General features: G+C 33.5%; 1 protein-coding gene across 3 annotated transcripts in view; it reads right to left on the reverse strand.

Annotated features, from left to right (window-relative positions):
• LOC138714700 (probable chitinase 2) overlaps window positions 1-7,299 on the reverse strand; it is a 66,046-nt gene extending 58,747 nt beyond the window's left edge. Inside the window, exons 1-2 of one of the 3 annotated variants that reach the window (XM_069846769.1) lie at window positions 6,895-7,299; window positions 3,568-3,652 (exon numbers count right to left, since the gene is read on the reverse strand). The gene's annotated coding sequence lies outside the window, so the exon portion shown is untranslated. Of the gene's footprint in view, window positions 1-3,567; window positions 3,653-5,863; window positions 5,883-6,573; window positions 6,802-6,894 lie in introns of those variants that run through there. The other 2 variants (XM_069846770.1, XM_069846771.1) reach the window with 2 other exon arrangements.
• Between the last annotated feature and the right edge of the window lie 1,708 nt (window positions 7,300-9,007).

Genomic DNA, 9,007 nt, shown 5'->3' on the forward strand with positions numbered 1-9,007 from the left:
TATCATTGAACAATTACCTTCTCTTTTAAAGATTTACTCAGTACAATACGTTCAATTAAATATTATCCCCAACAATTTTTACATTGCTTTATAAAACGCAGATCAGCTTTTCATTCCAGTGATTCTACATCATTTTTAGCAAAATGCTTCAGCACACACAATTTTAGTATCTGAATGTTCTGTAAGTCCACAATATCCACTTCTGACATTGGTTTTGGTGACATTGTGAACAGCTTTCTTGTTGGCAGCTAGTACTTGAAATAGAACTTGAGTCACCTTCACCAACCACTTCTGTATTATCTTTCTCACTGCCGGTTAATCAGTTTCCAACAGCACTATAATTCACTTCCACCCAAAATATTAGACCTACTATTATCCACAAAATTTATGTTTATGTTTTATATCCCTAAATACAACTAGATTTGAATCAAAACACTAAAGAAAGTACCAACTTAGGCCTACTAACTCAAGCATCCACACTACACTGCAAGAAACTGGTAAAGTGAAGAATTGAAACAATCAACGACTTTCACGACAGTGAAAACAGTTACAACAATGGACAAAAATCACACAATTCAAATTTTAAAATGTTTAAAAATTTAGGTCACATGAAATACCAAGGGTGGTTAAAATCTGCCCACCAACCTTAAATTATTAGTCAGTTATATTTCAAATCTAAAACAGAAAAAATATGTACACTTGAACTTTATCATGTTAGAGACAAATAGATGGAGGATGAAAACTGTCAGATTTAATTTATTGCAAAAAGTTTTAGATAATAAAGGATCGGCAATTTTTGCCAACCTTGGTAATGCTAGGGTTAATCGAACCTCCGTTAACTGAAAACTGTTTAACTCAACCAAGTCATGTACCAGTAACTGAATTTTTATAAAGAAATTTAAAATTAATTTTAATTTCATAAACTTCCTTCATTTAAAGGTTGCTAGGCCTGACAAAGTGTAGTAGATATTTTTAGTTGATTATTTTACGACTCTTTATCAACTGCTATGTTTATCTAACGTCTGAGTAAGATGAAAGTGATAATGCTAGCAAAATGAGTCCAGGGTCCTGAGCAGCTTTGTTTTTGTCATTATTTGTTTTCCCAAATGTCTTCTGATTATTCCATTCATTTGATTATATTTTCATAATTTTAAATCAATATCATTCTTATGTCTGAAATCAGTGAAATTCTCTTACTTGTCCAACCAGGATTTGAACCTAGGTAAGACGTGCTAACCATTACTCCACAGCAGTGGATCACACCTGTGATGTCGAAAGAAATTATTATCCTTACAAAAGTATCTTGAGATACAACAGGCATAAATTTAACATGGAGAGTATCCGACACATTGTGATTATAAAATGCAATTTATCTCTATTTTAGATGTGGAAGCAAACACATCAATTTCTGAACGATATATATATATATATATATATATATATATATATATATATATATATATATATATATATAGTCCACACCTGTGGAGTAACGGTCAGCGCGTCTGGCTGCAAAACCAGGTGGCCCGGGTTCGAATCCCGGTCGGGGCAAGTTACCTGGTTGAGGTTTTTTCCGGGGTTTTCCCTCAACCCAATACGAGCAAATGCTGGGTAACTTTCGGTGCTGGACCCCGGACTCATTTCACCGGCATTATCACCTTCATATCATTCAGACGCTAAATAACCTAGATGTTGATACAGCGTCGTAAAATAACCCAATAAAATAAAATATATATATATATATATATATATATATATATATATATATATATAGTCCACACCTGTGGAGTAACGGTCAGCACGTCTGGCCGCAAAACCAGGTGGCCCAGGTTCGAATCCCGGTCGGGGCAAGTTACCTGGTTGAGGTTTTTTCCGGGGTTTTCCCTCAACCCAATACGAGCAAATGCTGGGTAACTTTCGGTGGTGGACCCCGGACTCATTTCACCAGCATTATCACCTTCATTTCATTCAGACGCTAAATAACCTTAGATGTTGATACAGAGTCGTAAAATAACCCAATAAAATAAAAATAAAAATAAATTATATATATATATATATATATATATATATATATATATATATATATATATATATAAGATCCAAAGTTACATATATGTTTCTGACCATATTTTGCACATTTTAAAGAACTACACCTTAAAGAACTTTTTATAGCACGAACTTCATAACCCTAAAATAAATGTCTACATGTTATAATATGTTCAAGTACACACACATACAGCAATGTATTTTACAATGAAAAAGAATTAGAGACAGACTGGAAAGTACATGCAGGTAGCATGAGCCCACATGCAAAGCAATGATAACAAGGTATCTTCAACTAGAACATGGCTATCCAAACTATAATCTGTGGGCCACATCCAACATGGCTTTTATGTGGCCCATATTTGTTCTTGTAAAAACTGAAAATCGTATACTAAATTAATAGCGATTTCAGAGTTTTATTTCTTGAACACGACTGTTTCAGCGTGTCTTGATAGTAAAACCTATCGTTCATATTAGTGAATATGGTGAAGTAAGATGGTTGAGCTGAGGTTAGGTCACACAATGGCAAGGTTTCTTGTCCTACGAGAGGAAATCTGCAAATTTCTTGAAAAAAATAGTTTGTGAATTGTTATCCTGCTTAGCATTTCTTGTTGATTTCACAAAACATTTTAATGATTTGAACACCAAATTAGAAGACAAACATCGAGTACCGGTAATCAATGATGCATATAGTGCAGTAAAATCATTTCAGTTAAATTGAAGGTATTCAAGAGACAAGTTTCTGTGAAAAATTGCGGGAACTTTCCTACAGTAAACAATCTACAAATCCAATATCTTGAAACATCTTTCAGAAGTCATTTTTTGTGGAAGTTGTTGAAGAAATTGAAGAACAATTTATTAAAAGACTTATATTTTATGAAAATATATTCTGAAATGTCTTTGTTCTCGTCTCCATTTACCTATGATGTTCACAGTGTACCAGAACAACTGCAATAAAAATATCAGCTAAATTTTCAGTGTAGTGATGCAGAGAGAGGAGTCTTCGATCCTGAAGATCTGCTAAAATTCTACACATTAATACCAGCTGCCAGGAAGTCAAAAGGAGAGCAATGACGAAGGAAGCTTTTAATAGAAAAATGAGCATCTCCTGCAGAGAAATGGAAAAAGAATTAAGAGACTAGTGAAGTGCTTTGTGTGGAGTGTGGCATTGCATGGAACAGAAACATGGACATTACGAATCAAGATGTCCACACCTGTGGAGTAACGGTTAGCGCGTCTACCCGCGAAACCAAGTGGACCAGGTTCGATTCCCGGTCGGAGCAAGTTACCTGGTTGAGGTTTTTTCCGGAGTTTTCCCTCAACCCAATATGAGCAAATGCTGGGTAACTTTCGGTGTTGGATCCCGGACTCATTTCACTGGCATTATCACCTTCATCTCATTCAGACGCTAAATAACCCAAGAGGTTGATAAAGCGTCGTAAAATAACCTACTAAAATAAAAAAATACGAATCAATATTCTTACCAATATTGTGAAGGAAATAATTCATTATTAAGAAACTAACCTGTTACGTGTAGTTACTCCTTACTGCAACCACATCCCCTTCTGCCTGCACATAACGGACGAATTTTTTTACACATACGATCATTCTGCAACAAGATAAGACATATGTTTACTTACTATTAGAGCTAGAAATTTTAGGTCTGCATCTTAATTTTTTTTTTTTGCTACTGAAATGCCTAAATTTGGCTTTTCTTGCAAAGAAAGCATGAAATAAACACTCCTGTGTTTTGGTTGTATCTTTTTTTCAATGTCAGCACCTTTTTGCACTTTTTTCCTCCCTTCTTTGGTTATGCAATTAATTCAATCTATAAGATACTGTTGGTAGATGAAAACTGGAATACCGAAGTAAAATATAGCCTATCTTACGAGTGGTATTATACGTAATTTCTAGACAGTCATTCCTAAAAGCATATCTTTAAACGCTAGGTAAGAGTGTTAAACATTAATGTGGCATGCAAAATGGTAATTTGTATAAGTAGTAAAAAGGTGCTTTTTTATGAGTTGATTAAATTAGGGAAAAGCACAGTTTAATCATGAGCCATATAAGGTAGGCTACATTAATGTTTTCATCACCATTCGAATATTTTCAGAAAAAACATAACATTTTTAAAATATACAAAATTTATTAGTTATGAAAAATTAAACTCAATCTAGTTGCAAGCACAGTATTCAGATATGCAGATACATTTTACAGAATGTGATGGAAGTTTTAGTGGTTTTTATATTAACAATTGGAGAAACTAGCACATGAGAAGTTCTGGTGATTTTAGAAGTGAAAATCGTATTTTTGGTCCAGGGAAAATACTCATTTTTTACGAAAATACTATCATGTCCAACTGAAGTACAGCACCTTAAATATATTAAACTTCAACTAAAAAAATAATAGTAATAAAAAAATATAAAAAAAAAATCCCTTGTAAATTTGATGATTTTTCACTTGCGAAATTACCTTAACATCCCATGCGCTAATTCTGTCTAATAATTTACCAACAAGATAAAATAAGAACAGGCAGTTGTAATTTTGTTGTCAATTTTATTTGAATTTTTAATATGAAGTAGTGATAGTCAGGAAGATATCATTGCTAACATTCCTCTGAAAATCCGAGAGCAAGCAACTGCTATGACTCTGGATTCATTACAATCAGAATCACTAAAATTTAATGAGGTAAGAATTTGTTGTCCAAGCTTTTTTTTTTTCATACCGTGGAAAAAAATAGCTGTCAATAATGACATTCTTTTGATGCTCAGAGACTGTGAGAAAAATTATATTTTAGGTAATAGTGACGGAAAAAGTAGGCCTACTTTAACATTACGGTAGGCCTAAGTGCGAAAAGATTTTTAACACTGACTTTCAACTGTTTGCACCAATTGTCAATTGTTTCCTCACCAGAAGTTACAAGTCACATGGCAACAATAGCAATCAGTCAATAAAGCAATTCAAACAATGCCAGGCCTACTTTTAAAAATTCCTATTTTTGGTTAAATTAAAAAAATATATTAACTGAGACCTATATGAGATAATTAAGAATTGAATGTAAATTATAAAAAATTAGGGACCTGGATTTGAACAGAGTACCTCTACGTCTACAATTTTTCAGTACTCTACCACCGAGTTACACTGCTTGCTTTTAGTATGATGAAGTTTTATTATTCAATGAGACAAAATACAGCAGCAGCAGAGAAGTCGGGGAACTTGTTCCTATACCAGCACGATCAAACGGTTTCTACAAATAGTATACGTCACGCATGTTAAAAATGATTTTATTTTGCTCATATGATTATTCCACTCGGCCTGCGGTCTAGTTTCGCAAACATCTCTGCTCACAAAACAAGACGTAATTTTTAACACTTGTATCGCAAATAACTATTCATACACGCTATTTCAATTGTTTGTTGTTTATGTTAATGTTCATTTAACCAATTACACCTACTTCTTACTATAAGTAATACTTATACTTACTTTAAAAGTAATAGTAACGGTAACGACTATTGTGCTTGAACACGTTTGTATTTGCTAGATGACAGTATACCTATAGTCGTCAGTCGAGTAGGCCTATTGTTTTTAAATTATATCAAGTAGATAGCATACAATAAACTACAGTTGACATTATATTGTGCAAATGCAACGCATAATTTATTCTCCTCATCCGAAAACAGGTACGTCTGTCGCGGTTCGTTGCTCTCAGATATATACAGTATTTTAATATCTCCCTTATGTAGTATAAGACTCAGTAAACTATTCCATCCCCACGGTTATACACGTCAACTCCAGGTAGGTCTATTAACAACGGAATTACCTGCTCAAGGCGATGAGGTATTTGCGGATATAAACTCAGAGACCTCAATTCCACATCTGGCAAAGCAGACATTTTCTCTTCAACACGGATTAAAACCTATGTATTCCGTTTGGGATCCCCCGTTTATTATCTTTTTTTTTTTTTTTTTCTTTTTCTTCAAACTAGTGACAACCAAAAAGAGTATCGTTTTATTAAACGTGTATTATCTGTCAGCCTTTCGCTGTAGGAACTCTCATTCATTGTAGTAACGATACCTCCTTCCCCGCAGATCCCACAAGGAGAAAACTCTTTGATTAGTCTCGAAAGTTAAGAAATGTATTAATTTTAAAGGGCAGCAAAGATAATAGCAGTAAAGAGGGGATTCCTGTATTTTCCGCAAAACCAAGAGCTGATATCACATGTAGGCCTAACAGGAAAAAGTATCCTACCTAATTTGGAAAAATTTTGTGTTCAAACATTCGAAATCTAGACCTGCATAAAGTTATTATGCATACTTCTAGTCTAATTTATCAAATTATAATTTTAAAGTATTTATCTTCGAGAGTCTATGAAAACCATTCGCCACTTCTTTCGTATAAAGAAAACAAAAACAATATTTAATATGCATTCAAACAATGGACAGGAATAGAATTAGAAATCAACTTATCATTCATTAAACAAAATTTTCTACACAATACCGAAGCTTCAATAAAATACTTTATTTTACGCACCCCTACGTAATTCTGAATAAGAACACTGTTTTCCTTCTCTCGCTTCCATATGACACGATACATTCTTTTTCCTCCTCTCTCTTCAGTGAAAATCAGTTGCAACACTCAATGTTTAGAGCTAATTTACGTGAAACGAAAAATATGACTAAACTCTACTGACCAATTACAGGTTATTATCATCATGACCTATATACCTCTTCCACGGCACGCCACTTAACCTCTTCAATAGCCTAAAAGCTCAGCAGATTCACAAGCGGATTTGACCTCGACAAACATTAAACTCCTTGTCATTGACATTTACGTAAAAATCACTTCACTTACATTGATGATTACAGAATCACATTCACTACACACCATTCCGTGGTAAATCAATAATAATTAAGTTGAACTTATCACATATCACTAGACTGTACCCACTAAACCAAACATGAAGATGAAGGATAACACTTCATCAACGCTTCCTTTACGAACTACAGTATCTGGCTCTCCGTCACGGTTTTTCCAACGCTGCTGCTGCTGCTATCTCTTGAAAAAACTAGTTTTACCAGTAGTGTAGGGGAAATACGTAATATCGTGTAATAGCCGGTAAGTTCAGTTACATCCAGGGATTACATATGATGATTTAGAATGGAAAAGGCAGAAAACAAAACATAGTACGGAAATGTTTTCTAGCGAAGAAAGGAACTTCCTACAATGACGTTTCATAACTCACGCAACTAAAATTCGCAGACAATGAAATCAACATTCAACCACGTGACTCGCGCTCGTCAGCATTACTACTCATAAGAATGAAAATGTCCATGTTGAAGTACAGTCACAAGATCTGATTATTTCAATAATAGTTAAATTAATTTAGTAGGCTAAATTTAGAATAAAAGAATTATTGGATACGAAATCTATTTTATAATAAATCATCAGTAGAAAGTATATAACCGTCGGAAAAAGGATGCGAAATTGCAACAATGTAACAGGAAGTGGCAGATCAAAATTAAGTTGGTGTAAGCCTAAATGAGAAGCATGTAGTCAATTAGTCGGGTATTTTAATTTCGTTATTTTACTTCAAATTCATACTTTCATGTTCATAATGTCAGGAACCAGGAACAATCACGAGCGAAAAATGTTAAGGAACTATTTTTTTTCGTAACAATGAAACTGTCACGTGTTTTACATCGCCCTCCTCTTCGAGCAATGATAATGATGCCAGTAAGAAGTTGTTAAAATTGTAAGCAGGTTATAGGTAAGTTACTCATATTTGGGCGCGATTTCTTGGTTTTCAAGTGTTAGTGTTTTAATAAAAATAGGTACGCAGTACTCACGCCGGCTACCTAGTTTTGGGAACATCAGTCCTATCTCCTAAAAAAAACTCAACGGAAGTAGCAGTTCGATAAATTAAATTATCGATAGGCACCTATTGTTTGAATAATTGAGAACCAAAGTTTGTTTGCATGTTACCATGGCGGGTATTTAAACACTACAAGGTCCAAGGAAAATATTTGCGTGAAAAACTATAATGAATAAGTTTGGAGAAGAAGTGACATTACGTACTATTGAAATATATAAAAAAAATGAATTAATTTTATTAAGTTGGTTATATTAGAATAACAATCGATAATTTACTACTATTTCCAGATAATAATATGAATCGATATTATCAAATAGGCTGACGGTACCTATAATGCAGCTAAGCAATAATAATAATAATAATAATAATAATAATAATAATAATAATAATAATAATAATAATAATAATAATAATACTAATAATAATAATAATAATTTATTATCATCATCACTATTAATAAGACAGGACAGACCTTCAAAATACAGACATATCCTGCTAAATATGGGTGTTTGGTAATCCTAAAATTGTGTGTTAAATGACACAGACGTTTTGAAATTTTGTTTCAACAAGTCTAATAATAAGCGAACTACAAAAACAACTAAACTAGCGGCTGTTATAGAGAGAGCTTGACTCCTCAAGCGCCGACAACGATCACTATAATCTATTACAAATAATCAGAGTCGGCAACATGATAATTAAATTTTAAATGCTCTATTGCATGCAAATCCTTTACTATATTAAATCGTGTTCCAACTAAATAAAAATTAAAATCTATTACTCAAAATAAAAAATACAGACATTTCCACATTTCTCCGTAAGTACAGTACGGCCACGGACAATTAAGTCAAAATGCGACACGTACCACAGTGTACAATTTTTTTTAACCTAGCTGGACAAAATTCATTTTTTCGACTTATTAATTTCACTATAGATTTTTATGAATATATGTCCCTGAATGTACGAGGCCTCTTATGAAGACACTGCGCGGTATTTCTAGCGGACATGTAGGCCTATTTCTTTTAAAGTGGCGTAAACACTGCTATCTGCAGAGTGTTGATTCCACACTCCTCAGTCGCAATAGAGAGTGCTTTG

Source organism: Periplaneta americana, chromosome 15, assembly GCF_040183065.1.
Source record: "Periplaneta americana isolate PAMFEO1 chromosome 15, P.americana_PAMFEO1_priV1, whole genome shotgun sequence".
Lineage (NCBI taxonomy): Eukaryota > Metazoa > Arthropoda > Insecta > Blattodea > Blattidae > Periplaneta > Periplaneta americana.